The following is a 14441-nucleotide window of genomic DNA, read 5'->3' on the forward strand; positions in this document are numbered from 1 at the left end:
AATTCCCGGACACATGAACTGATCTGGCAGGTGGTGGTACCGAGACGGGACGCAGCTATGGTGCTGGAGGCCTACCACAATGGGGCAGGGCACTTCGGATGGAAGAAGCTGGAGTTCCTGCTGCTTGAACAGTTCTACTGGATAGGCATGAGAGGAGCCATTGAGAGGTGGTGTAGAGACTGTGGCCCGTGGAATCTAAGAAGAAGGGACCGTGCCAGCCAGAGGACTCCCCTGCAGCCCATCATCACCAGGCAGCCGCTGGAACTGGTCACTCTGGACCATGTTAAACTGGCTCCAAGCAGAAGCGGGTATGTCTACGCCGTAACCATCGTGGATCACTACTCCTGGTTCCTGGTGGTGGTCCCTGTCAAAGACTTGACGGCTCAGACAGCAGCCAGAGCCTTCCAGCTGCACTTTTGCCGCCCACACGGGTACCTGGATCAAGTGCTGACGGACCAAGGACCAGCCTTCGAAGCAGAGGTCTTCCAGGAGTTCTGCAACCTGTATGGCTGCAAGAAGATAAGAACAACGCCCTATCACCCCCAAACCAATGGACTCTGCGAGAAGATGAACCAGGTGGTGTTAGATCTGCTAAAAACATTGCCCCTGGAAGAACGCAGTCTGTGGCCTGAGAAACTGCCCGATCTGGTGGACCTGTATAACCACATCCCGGTAGGTTCCACCAACTGTACCCCGGCTTACCTAATGCGAGCAAGACCTGGTAAGCTGCCTGTTGACCTGGATATGGGAGTCCTGACACCCGAGGACACCTGGGATACAGAACGGCAGCAGCAGTACCGGAAAGTACAGGAGAGCGTCGAGCGAAGTCTCTGTCAATCAAGAGAAAGGCAGGAGAGGACTTATAACCAACATGCTCCCGCTGTTCCCCTGGTACCTGGAGAGCAGGTCTTGAAAAGAAAAAGGCGGCTCCATAAGTTGGACGACCAGTGGGAAAAGGACCCGTACACCGTACTGCCCTCAAGCCACAATAATCCAAAGGTGTACGTCATCAGCAAGGATGGAGGAGAGACCACAGCCACTGTCTCCAGAGACCACCTGAAAAAGTGCCCCGAGAAGTTGCAAAGCACGGATGAAGATCAGGAAGACCCTCAACCCGTAGAGGAAAAGGAGGAAATGATCAGCACCATACCCGGTCCTGGACACAAGTAAACAACGCTATCGTGGTGCCCGTCCTCACCTTTCTCCAGCCAGCCCCTCAAGTGCCTACAGAAGACCAGGTAGAGCTGGAAGAGCAGCCGGCCCAGGAGGCAGAAGAGTCCACACCAGCAGCACAGGAGGATCAACCCTCTGCTAGTAGTGAGCCTGCCGTGCCCCTAGTGAGCCAAAGAGTGCGCAGACAGCTGCCCAGCTTACCCATAACACCTCCTACACCCTGTAGTGCAGGACCAGTTAGTGAGCTCCGTAGGTCCACTAGAGTCACTAGAGGTCAGATGCCCGCTCGCTGGAGAATCTAAACTAATGCACTGTGAATTTATCTGTTTAACTGTTTATGGTTTATGTTTGTTGCCTGTTATTAATTATGTTTCTCAGTTACTCTGCAGATTTCTATGGACTAACAGGTTATGGACACTGGATAACCGGAACAATTCTTGTAGATAGTTGCACCTTGGTGCCTCTTGCGAAGACGGCCGCGGAAGAGAAAACCTGTCTGGCGTGGCCTCCTTGCGGCCCAAAGTAGTTAGCTTCAGCCTTGCAGCCACGCCCAAGGCCAACGCAAGGGGTTTGCTTTGGACAGGTCCCCTACTTCGCTTAAAGCTTCACCTTGGGTGACATGGACACCCTCTTGTTTCAAAAACTTCACCTTGGGTGATATGGACACCCGGTTGCGGACACGCCGTGACCTTTAAAGAACTAAAGCTTCTTGTAAATATGTTATTGTATTATTGTTATACCCTGTATTTATGTTTCTTTAAAAAAAATGTGTTTAGTCCCGGAGTACTAAAATTTACTAGGGGGGAATGTGGCACCCCAGGGGTCTGGTTGCCACAGTAATAGAAATATTATGTCTGAGAGTGGGAGGTTTCTCTGGTCAGGAGCCCTAAGCATGCAACACGGCCCACCCAGACCTGGGAGGGGAGGAATCTGCCCTATATAAACTGGGTCTGGGGCGGGATTAGGAAGTGAAGTCCCAGGCAGAGACACAGTCTGGTCTTGAGGACAGCAGACAGAGGGAAAGCAAGAACTAGGAGCTCTGTAGGAGCAGGAGTGAGTGCCAGAGGCTCGAAGCTAGAAAGCTCGCCTTGGCTGAAGACACTAATACCGGACACGGAGTCCGAGGCTGTGGGGACATCCAGGTCCAGCAGCAGAATCCAACCGGCAGGAGATTCCATGTCCTCTGGCCATAGAAACCCGAAGGCACGGTCACAAGCAAGGGACCAGCAATGCCATTGTGAAGCGGAGGCTAACAGAAGGCCCCAAGTCACCGGCCATACGGGTGAGCACCACACGGTATACTCAGGTACGTGGGCTACTTCTACCCGCATAGAGCAAGGTAGCCAGGAAAGAGTGCAGATAGACGGGGAGGCCTACAACTCCACCTGGCCAGGGGAAGATCCTGCTTGTTCACAGACTGACCAGGCCCCTACTGCTAACCAGTACTCCCGGGAGGGTCTGCTTTATATCATCAGTAAAGACCCTGAACTGCACCACACGTCTCTGTGTTTCATCGCCGCACCAGCACCATTAGTACTGGGACGCTCCCACCATCACTCCCATCATCCACATTAGCTGCCCTGAGACAATACTTCTCCCGTGGGGAGTTATCCCTTACTCGGCTGCGCAAACAACATCAGCCTCAGCGGTCTGCAGCGCAGCGGCGGTCCCCACTGACCGCAATCCACGGGTGGCGTAGTCGGACATTGTTATTACCTAAGACTGCCACTGGTTTGACCGCCCTGGGCACGGACCGGGTCACCGCCACACTGAGACTACAACCCCCAGCGATCCGGCTCCGGGTATCCCCCTGCACCACACAGGCCCAGGGGGCGCGTCAAGTGCAGTTACTGAACATACATTTCAGTAGGCCAACATTTCGGATGTTAAAAACATGTTTCAAGCTGTTGTTATAAAGTATTCTAATTTACTGAGATAATGACTTTTGTGTTTTCATTGGCTGTAAGCCATGATCATCAACAATAACAGAAATAAACACTTGAAATAAATCACTCTGTTTGTAATGACTCTATATAATATAGGAGTTTCACTTTTTGTATTGAAGAACTGAAATAAATGAACTTTTTGATGATATTCTAATTTAGTGAGATGCACCTGTAAGTGTCCCCAAGAGGTGATGAAAAGAACATGTGCTAAGAGTAAGAGGGAAGCATCTGACAACAGTCTGTTAGAATGAACAGAAAGCTGCAAAGTAAAGACGATTGGTAAACAATGAGAAACCAAAGTCTTGGTGTGAGTGATACAAAAACAATACCGTGGAAGTCAAGCCCTTGGCATGGCCAGAAAGCTGGATTACTAAGGTTATGTGCACACTATGTCTTTATCAGGCGGATTCCACCTGAAAAGTGCTTACAAATGCTAAAAAGGATGAACATATGCACCGCAATGTCAAAACGACTTCCAAATGTTTCATCTATTTATTATTTATTTATATAGCCCCCCTGATCCCATGGCGCTGTACATGAGAAGGGGTTACATACAGGGCACAAATATACATTTTATATTTGAGCTTCTTTTCACTGCTTCAAAAGCGGTCAAGCAGCTAAAGGAAGTGACCTGACCATTCTCCAGGCGGATAATATTTGGAAGCAGCTCACTAGTAAAAAACGATGCGAGTATCCAGACTGACGCAAAAAGAAAGAACCCCAGCGTCTATAAGATGCTGTGCCTCACGATCAGTGGAAATCGATGACCAGTCATAGGAGTTTTCTCTCATCTAAAACTATTGGACCAAAAAGAATAAATACCATAAAATTACAAAAGACTAATTACTCATCTGATAATTCCCCTACTATTCCAGCTCCACCACTTTGGTGCTTTCCACTGGTCTTTGTGTGCTTGTGCTGCAACAATGACATCCCTGACTACCCATGTGACCACTGCAGCCAGTCACTGTCCATACCTGTCAGCCATGTCCACTTTGGGCATAACACCTATCCAGGGCAACTGCACAGGGATCAAAAGTTGCTGCTTTAATATGTACATCACTGTGTGGTCATATACCAGTCGCCTGTGTTCACATTTTGGTCATTTTCTTTGGTTTGTGCAGTAATTTATAGTAGAGCGTGTGTTCATAGTGATCTATAATTTTGTTACATTTTTTTCAGTACATAGTGAGCCTCCTGGATTGACATTGACGGCAACCTGTCAGTAGATTCATGGTGCCCTGAACCACGGACAACAAGAATCCCAGCCTGGCTGCCCAGGTATGTCTTTCTCGAAAACTCTGCGGCAGGAGGGAGTGGCTGCATCGGACTAGTCAGGTCTTTCCTTTTAGGCCACGGTCCCACTATCAGTATTTGGTCAGTATTCGGTCAGTATTTTTACTCAGGAGTGGGAGCCAAAACCAGGTGAGGAACAATCAGAGAAAAGGTATAATTGAAACAAGTCACCAATTCTGCATTTATCACCCACTCCTGGTTTTGGCTCCCACTCCTGAGAAAAAATACTGACTGATAGTGGGGCTGCGGCCTTAGCCTCCAGCTGTCTTTTCAAATATATTCTCTGAGCGTTTCAGACAGGATCTGATTCATGCTGCCAAGCTTCAGCCATGAATCTATTGAGAAAGCGGCCGTAATCGCCGCGAAACGCGCGTCGGGGACGTACTATTTGTCCCAAAGCCCATTTGACTGCCCACCACCACCACCACCCCTGGTAAGAGTAACATCTCCCCCATTGTTTATTTGAGTGTCATGCCCTTTATGGCACTTTATGTTGAAATGTCTAAGAGGTCACTCTCCCCTCCTTTTATTTTGTAGGAGTGGGCGATTGGGGGATGGGAGGGAATATGTGGAGATGCTCTTCTATTTGTCCAACTCTACAGTTTACATTAATATGCACGCTGCACCTTAATTGATGGGTCTGTCTTTGATGCCTGTTTTTCATTATACTATAGGGCGCCACTAGGCGTTTAAATTTAATGACAGTCCCTCAATCTTGTTATTCCATTGAGATAAATTATTGGTCCATCATTTATGCTATTTTAATCGTATTGGCTGGAAATTCTAGGTGCAGCGGGTTTTCCATTTTTCTCGTGGAGAAATCCCCTCTTATTTTTAGCTACAAGAGTTGTGCTTACTTCTGATTATAGCATCTAATATTGGGGCAGGTCCGTTTGGGCTTATGTGGATAATTCATTGTCCACCTTGCCTTTTCACTTGTTCTTCATCAATTTTCTTTTGTTTTTCTGATTATAAGATTTGTCTTAACTGTGTTAATAAAATATGTGTCTCTTTCTAAAAAACCATGATGACTCTGTTTTTCTCTTAGTAAAAAAATGTTGCCTTGGAGTCGGTATTTGAGGGTGTTGGGGGGGATTATTTTCCCTTGCCTACGCTCAATTTATAGTATTTGGGCTATTTTTCTAATTATGAATCTATTGACAAGTAGAAGGAAAATAAATGTGGCAAAAAAAGTTTTATGTAAAAAAATGATTTTAAGTATTTCAAAAATAATTTCAGAAACTTTTTGTAGAACTACTAAAAAAAGGTAGTAAGCGGTAATTTCTGCCGTATGGGGCACAGGGCCCTACTACTACCAACTAAATGCTATGTTGCCGTTAATATGTATCTTCTCACCATGTTACTTGATGTGACATCCTTCAGCTCTGTCCTCACTTGCCTCTCCACAGATCAGCACCCCTCCTCCTGAAGTACTTATCGTATAGCTACCAAAGTTCCAGAGATGCTAAACTAGAATATTTTTAGATGCTTTTATTTTTTTTTTAGTTTGTAAGGTGCTAGTAAGGGGAGGGAAAGCATTCAGAGCAGCAATGATGTTTTCCGAGGCCATCTTGTGAGAGTGAATTATACTAACCTTGCCTCTTATGTTGTTATTTGTGGGCTGTGAAGCATATTTTTTAGCTTTGTTTTGCAGTACAAGGTGAGAGATATTTTAGGATTTAATAGAATTGACAAAAGCTCCTCTTCACCAGCAGAACAGATGTGTTATGAGGTTTGTTGCTGCACTGTGACTTTTATTAACCAGCAATGTTCATAGGCGTGCAGTTGTGCCCGATAAAGATGATCTAGCAGGGGTCTCAAACTCAGCCGGGTAAATGGGCCGCACATAGAAAAAATGTAGATATGAAGGTCCTCATTCTTTGCGGGAGAAGATTACGTTTTCAGTGATATCATTATTTTCTTTGACTTTTTGATCATCTTTTTTTTGGCGTATTTATCGTATGGGTTATGGTACAGGTCTTCTCTTTTACTTACATTTTTACATAAAACAGCATTTTTAGTGGCCAGATATTATTTAATTATTTTTTCATTCTTTATATTTTACTTTTTATTTTTAAATGTTTCCTTTATTTTGACCCCCAATCGGCCCCATGAAGTAATATAGTTTTACAATTAGCACCATATAGTAATTCTGGCCTCCATCCTGTAATAATGTCACCAATCCTGTAATAATATCCCTCAGCCTGTAATAATGTCCAATGTCCGGTAGTAATGTCCCCATCCTGGTCCTATCTTATAGTAATCATCCCCATCCTGGTCCCTCCCTATAGTAATGTCCCCTTCCTGCTCACATCTTATAGTAATGTCCCCATCCTTGTCCCATCTTATAGTAATGTCCCCTTCCTGGTCACATCTTATAGTAATGTCCCCATCCTGGTCCCATCTTATAGTAATGTCCCCATCCTGGTCTCGTCTTATAGTAATGTCCCCATCCTTGTCCCATCTTATAGTAATGCCCCCTTCCTGGTCACATCTTATAGTAATGTCCCCATCCTGGTCACATCTTATAGTAATGTCCCCATCCTGGTCCCATCTTATAGTAATGTCCCCATCCTGGTCCCATCTCATAGTAATGTCCCCATCCTTGTCCCATCTTATAGTAATGTCCCCTTCCTGGTCACATCTTATAGTAATGTCCCCATCCTGGTCCCATCTTATAGTAATGTCCCCATCCTTGTCCCATCTTATAGTACTGTCCTCTTCCTGGTCACATTTTTTAGTAATGTCCCCATCCTGGTCCCATCTTATAGTAATGTCCCTATCCTGGTCTCGTCTTATAGTAATGTCCCCATCCTGGTCCCATCTTATAGTAATGCCCCCTTCCTGGTCACATCTTATAGTAATGTCCCCATCCTGGTCCCATCTTATAGTAATGTCCCCATCCTGGTCCCATCTTATAGTAATGTCCCCATCCTTGTCCCATCTTATAGTAATGTCCCCTTCCTGGTCACATCTTATAGTAATGTCCCCATCCTGGTCCCATCTTATAGTAATGTCCCCACCCTTGTCCCATCTTATAGTACTGTCCCCTTCCTGGTCACATTTTTTAGTAATGTCCCCATCCTGGTCCCATCTTATAGTAATGTCCCCTTCCTGGTCACATCTTATAGTAATGTCCCCATCCTGGTCACATCTTATAGTAATGTCCCCATCCTGGTCACATCTTATAGTAATCTTCCCATCCTGGTCTCATCTTATAGTAATGTCCCCATCCTGGTCCCATCTTATAGTAATGTCCCCATCCTGGTCTCATCTTATAGTAATGTCCCCATCCTGGTCCCATCTTATAGTAATGTCCCCATCCTTGTCCCATCTTATAGTAATGTGCCCATCCTGGTCCCATCTTATAGTAATATCCCCATCCTGGTCCCATCTTATAGTAATGTCCCCATCTCGGTCTCATCTTATAGTAATGTCCCCATCCTAGTCCCATCTTATAGTAATGTCCCCATCCTTGTCCCATCTTATAGTAATGTCCCCTTCCTGGTCACATCTTATAGTAATGTCCCCATCCTGGTCCCATCTTATAGTAATGTCCCCATCCTTGTCCCATCTTATAGTAATGTCCCCTTCCTGGTCACATTTTTTAGTAATGTCCCCATCCTGGTCCCATCTTATAATAATGTCCCCATCCTGGTCTCGTCTTATAGTAATGTCCCCATCCTGGTCCCATCTTATAGTAATGTCCCATCCTGGTCCCATCTTATAGTAATGTCCCCATCCTGGTCCCATCTTATAGTAATGTCCCCATCCCGGTCTCATCTTATAGTAATATCCCCATCCTAGTCCCATCTTATAGTAATGTCCCCATCCTTGTCCCATCTTATAGTAATGTCCCCTTCCTGGTCACATCTTATAGTAATGTCCCCATCCTGGTCCCATCTTATAGTAATGTCCCCATCCTTGTCCCATCTTATAGTAATGTCCCCTTCCTGGTCACATTTTTTTAGTAATGTCCCCATCCTGGTCCCATCTTATAGTAATGTCCCCATCCTGGTCCCATCTTATAGTAATGTCCCCATCCTTGTCCCATCTTATAGTACTGTCCTCTTCCTGGTCACATTTTTTTAGTAATGTCCCCATCCTGGTCCCATCTTATAGTAATATCCCTATCCTGGTCTCGTCTTATAGTAATGTCCCCATCCTGGTCCCATCTTATAGTAATGCCCCCTTCCTGGTCACATCTTATAGTAATGTCCCCATCCTGGTCCCATCTTATAGTAATGTCCCCATCCTGGTCCCATCTTATAGTAATGTCCCCATCCTTGTCCCATCTTATAGTAATGTCCCCTTCCTGGTCACATCTTATAGTAATGTCCCCATCCTGGTCCCATCTTATAGTAATGTCCCCACCCTTGTCCCATCTTATAGTACTGTCCCCTTCCTGGTCACATTTTTTAGTAATGTCCCCATCCTGGTCCCATCTTATAGTAATGTCCCCTTCCTGGTCACATCTTATAGTAATGTCCCCATCCTGGTCACATCTTATAGTAATGTCCCCATCCTTGTCCCATCTTATAGTAATGTCCCCATCCTGGTCTCGTCTTATAGTAATGTCCCCATCCTGGTCCCATCTTATAGTAATGTCCCCATCCTTGTCCCATCTTATAGTAATGTCCCCATCCTGGTCCCATCTTATAGTAATGTCCCCTTCCTGGTCCCATCTTATAGGAATGTCCCCTTCCTGGTCACATCTTATAGTAATGTCCCCATCCTGGTCCCATCTTATAGTAATGTCCCCATCCTTGTCCCATCTTATAGTACTGTCCTCTTCCTGGTCACATTTTTTTAGTAATGTCCCCATCCTGGTCCCATCTTATAGTAATATCCCTATCCTGGTCTCGTCTTATAGTAATGTCCCCATCCTGGTCCCATCTTATAGTAATGCCCCCTTCCTGGTCACATCTTATAGTAATGTCCCCATCCTGGTCCCATCTTATAGTAATGTCCCCATCCTGGTCCCATCTTATAGTAATGTCCCCATCCTTGTCCCATCTTATAGTAATGTCCCCTTCCTGGTCACATCTTATAGTAATGTCCCCATCCTGGTCCCATCTTATAGTAATGTCCCCACCCTTGTCCCATCTTATAGTACTGTCCCCTTCCTGGTCACATTTTTTAGTAATGTCCCCATCCTGGTCCCATCTTATAGTAATGTCCCCTTCCTGGTCACATCTTATAGTAATGTCCCCATCCTGGTCACATCTTATAGTAATGTCCCCATCCTGGTCACATCTTATAGTAATCTTCCCATCCTGGTCTCATCTTATAGTAATGTCCCCATCCTGGTCCCATCTTATAGCAATATCCCCATCCTGGTCTCATCTTATAGTAATGTCCCCATCCTGGTCCCATCTTATAGTAATGTCCCCATCCTTATCCCATCTTATAGTAATGTCCCCATCCTGGTCCCATCTTATAGTAATGTCCCCATCCTGGTCCCATCTTATAGTAATGTCCCCATCCCGGTCTCATCTTATAGTAATGTCCCCATCCTAGTCCCATCTTATAGTAATGTCCCCATCCTTGTCCCATCTTATAGTAATGTCCCCTTCTTGGTCACATCTTATAGTAATGTCCCCATCCTGATCCCATCTTATAGTAATGTCCCCATCCTTGTCCCATCTTATAGTAATGTCCCCTTCCTGGTCACATTTTTTAGTAATGTCCCCATCCTGGTCCCATCTTATAGTAATGTCCCCATCCTGGTCTCGTCTTATGGTAATGTCCCCATCCTGGTCCCATCTTATAGTAATGTCCCATCCTGGTCCCATCTTATAGTAATGTCCCCATCCTGGTCCCATCTTATAGTAATGTCCCCATCCCGGTCTCATCTTATAGTAATATCCCCATCCTAGTCCCATCTTATAGTAATGTCCCCATCCTTGTCCCATCTTATAGTAATGTCCCCTTCCTGGTCACATCTTATAGTAATGTCCCCATCCTGGTCCCATCTTATAGTAATGTCCCCTTCCTGGTCACATTTTTATAGTAATGTCCCAATCCTCGTCCCATCTTATAGTAATGTCCCCATCCTGGTCCCATCTTATAGTAATGTCCCCATCCTGGTCCCATCTTATAGTAATGTCCCCATCCTTGTCCCATCTTATAGTAATGTCCCCTTCCTGGTCACATCTTATAGTAATGTCCCCATCCTGGTCACATCTTATAGTAATGTCCCCATCCTGGTCACATCTTATAGTAATCTTCCCATCCTGGTCTCATCTTATAGTAATGTCCCCATCCTGGTCCCATCTTATAGTAATGTCCCCATCCTAGTCTCATCTTATAGTAATGTCCCCATCCTGGTCCCATTTTATAGTAATGTCCCCATCCCGGTCTCATCTTATAGTAATATCCTTATCCTAGTCCCATCTTATAGTAATGTCCCCATCCTTGTCCCATCTTATAGTAATGTCCCCTTCCTGGTCACATCTTATAGTAATGTCCCCATTCTGGTCCCATCTTATAGTAATGTCCCCTTCCTGCTCACATCTTATAGTAATGTCCCCATCCTGGTCCCATCTTATAGTAATCTTCCCATCCTTGTCCCTTCTTATAGTAATGTCCCCTTCCTGCTCACATCTTATAGTAATGTCCCCATCCTGGTCCCATCTTATAGTAATGTCCCCATCCTGGTCCCATCTTATAGTAATGTCCCCATCCTGGTCCCATCTTATAGTAATGTCCCCATCCTGGTCTCGTCTTATAGTAATGTCCCCATCCTGGTCCCATCTTATAGTAATGTCCCCATCCTTGTCCCATCTTATAGTAATGTCCCCTTCCTGGTCACATCTTATAGTAATGTCCCCATCCTGGTCACATCTTATAGTAATGTCCCCATCCTGGTCACATCTTATAGTAATCTTCCCATCCTGGTCTCATCTTATAGTAATGTCCCCATCCTGGTCCCATCTTATAGTAATGTCCCCATCCTGGTCTCATCTTATAGTAATGTCCCCATCCTGGTCCCATCTTATAGTAATGTCCCCATCCTTGTCCCATCTTATAGTAATGTCCCCATCCTGGTCCCATCTTATAGTAACGTCCCCATCCTGGTCCCATCTTATAGTAATGTCCCCATCCCGGTCTCATCTTATAGTAATATCCCCATCCTAGTCCCATCTTAGAGTAATGTCCCCATCCTTGTCCCATCTTATAGTAATGTCCCCTTCCTGGTCACATCTTATAGTAATGTCCCCATCCTGATCCCATCTTATAGTAATGTCCCCATCCTGGTCCCATCTTATAGTAATGTCCCCATCCCGGTCTCATCTTATAGTAATATCCCCATCCTAGTCCCATCTTATAGTAATGTCCCCATCCTTGTCCCATCTTATAGTAATGTCCCCTTCCTGGTCACATCTTATAGTAATGTCCCCATCCTGGTCCCATCTTATAGTAATGTCCCCATCCTTGTCCCATCTTATAGTAATGTCACCTTCCTGGTCACATTTTTTAGTAATGTCCCCATCCTGGTCCCGTCTTATAGTAATGTCCCCATCCTGGTCTCGTCTTATAGTAATGTCCCCATCCTGGTCCCATCTTATAGTAATGTCCCCATCCTTGTCCCATCTTATAGTAATGTCCCCTTCCTGGTCACATCTTATAGTAATGTCCCCATCCTGGTCACATCTTATAGTAATGTCTCCATCCAAGTCACATCTTATAGTAATCTTCCCATCCTGGTCTCATCTTATAGTAATATCCCCATCCTGGTCCCATCTTATAGTAATGCCCCCATCCTGGTCTCATCTTATAGTAATGTCCCCATCCTGGTCCCATCTTATAGTAATGTCCCCATCCTGGTCCCATCTTATAGTAATGTCCCCATCCTGGTCCCATCTTATAGTAATGTCCCCATCCCGGTCTCATCTTATAGTAATATCCCCATCCTAGTCCCATCTTATAGTAATGTCCCCATCCTTGTCCCATCTTATAGTAATGTCCCCTTCCTGGTCACATCTTATAGTAATGTCCCCATTCTGGTCCCATCTTATAGTAATGTCCCCTTCCTGCTCACATCTTATAGTAATGTCCCCATCCTGGTCCCATCTTATAGTAATCTTCCCATCCTTGTCCCTTCTTATAGTAATGCCCCCTTCCTGCTCACATCTTATAGTAATGTCCCCATCCTGGTCCCATCTTATAGTAATGTCCCCTTCCTGCTCACATCTTATAGTAATGTCCCCATCCTTGTCCCATCTTATAGTAATGTCCCCATCCTTGTCCCATCTTATAGTAATGTCCCCTTCCTGGTCACATCTTATAGTAATGTCCCCATCCTGGTCCCATCTTATAGTAATGTCCCCATCCTTGTCCCATCTTATAGTAATGTCCCCTTCCTGGTCACATCTTATAGTAATGTCCCCATCCTGGTCACATCTTATAGTAATGTCCCCATCCTGGTCCCATCTTATAGTAATCTTCCCATCCTTGTCCCTTCTTATAGTAATGTCCCCTTCCTGCTCACATCTTATAGTAATGTCCCCATCCTGGTCCCATCTTATAGTAATGTCCCCATCCTGGTCCCATCTTATAGTAATGTCCCCATCCTTGTCCCATCTTATAGTAATGTCCCCATCCTGGTCTAATCTTATAGTAATGTCCCCATCCTGGTCCCATCTTATACTAATGTTCCCATCCGGGTCTCATCTTATAGTAATGTCCCCATCCTGGTCCCATCTTATAGTAATGTTCCCATCCAGGTCTCATCTTATAGTAATGTCCCTATCCTGGTCTTATCTTATAGTAATGTCCCCATCCTGGTCCCATCTTATAGTAATGTCCCCATCCTTGTCCCATCTTATAGTACTGTCCTCTTCCTGGTCACATTTTTTTAGTAATGTCCCCATCCTGGTCCCATCTTATAGTAATGTCCCTATCCTGGTCTCGTCTTATAGTAATGTCCCCATCCTGGTCCCATCTTATAGTAATGCCCCCTTCCTGGTCACATCTTATAGTAATGTCCCCATCCTGGTCCCATCTTATAGTAATGTCCCCATCCTGGTCCCATCTTATAGTAATGTCCCCATCCTTGTCCCATCTTATAGTAATGTCCCCTTCCTGGTCACATCTTATAGTAATGTCCCCATCCTGGTCCCATCTTATAGTAATGTCCCCACCCTTGTCCCATCTTATAGTACTGTCCCCTTCCTGGTCACATTTTTTAGTAATGTCCCCATCCTGGTCCCATCTTATAGTAATGTCCCCTTCCTGGTCACATCTTATAGTAATGTCCCCATCCTGGTCACATCTTATAGTAATGTCCCCATCCTGGTCACATCTTATAGTAATCTTCCCATCCTGGTCTCATCTTATAGTAATGTCCCCATCCTGGTCCCATCTTATAGTAATATCCCCATCCTGGTCCCATCTTATAGTAATGTCCCCATCCTTGTCCCATCTTATAGTAATGTCCCCTTCCTGGTCACATCTTATAGTAATGTCCCCATCCTGGTCCCATCTTATAGTAATGTCCCCTTCCTGGTCACATTTTTTTAGTAATGTCCCCATCCTGGTCCCATCTTATAGTAATGTTCCATCCTGGTCTCGTCTTATAGTAATGTCCCCATCCTTGTCCCATCTTATAGTAATGTCCCCTTCCTGGTCACATTTTTTAGTAATGTCCCCATCCTGGTCCCGTCTTATAGTAATGTCCCCATCCTGGTCTCGTCTTATAGTAATGTCCCCATCCTGGTCCCATCTTATAGTAATGTCCCCATCCTTGTCCCATCTTATAGTAATGTCCCCTTCCTGGTCACATCTTATAGTAATGTCCCCATCCTGGTCACATCTTATAGTAATGTCTCCATCCAAGTCACATCTTATAGTAATCTTCCCATCCTGGTCTCATCTTATAGTAATATCCCCATCCTGGTCCCATCTTATAGTAATGCCCCCATCCTGGTCTCATCTTATAGTAATGTTCCCATCCTGGTCCCATCTTATAGTAATGTCCCCATCCTGGTCCCATCTTATAGTAATGTCCCCATCCTGGTCCCA

The 14441-nt window shown here is 45.1% G+C and overlaps 1 protein-coding gene and 1 long non-coding RNA gene across 3 annotated transcripts in view; one reads left to right on the plus strand and one right to left on the minus strand.

Annotated features, from left to right (window-relative positions):
* USP2 (ubiquitin specific peptidase 2) overlaps positions 1 to 14441 on the minus strand; it is a 203719-nt gene that overhangs the window by 103768 nt on the left and 85510 nt on the right. The window lies entirely within an intron of this gene.
* LOC141172426 (uncharacterized) overlaps positions 1 to 14441 on the plus strand; it is a 102340-nt gene that overhangs the window by 56487 nt on the left and 31412 nt on the right. The window contains exon 3 of the long non-coding RNA XR_012252472.1: positions 4302 to 4400. This is a non-coding gene — a long non-coding RNA (uncharacterized lncRNA). The remainder of the gene's footprint in view (positions 1 to 4301; positions 4401 to 14441) is intronic.

The sequence above is a fragment of the Phyllobates terribilis genome, unplaced genomic scaffold (assembly GCF_046119375.1).
Source record: "Phyllobates terribilis strain yellow unplaced genomic scaffold, ASM4611937v1 Scaffold_12__6_contigs__length_324123572, whole genome shotgun sequence".
Lineage (NCBI taxonomy): Eukaryota > Metazoa > Chordata > Amphibia > Anura > Dendrobatidae > Phyllobates > Phyllobates terribilis.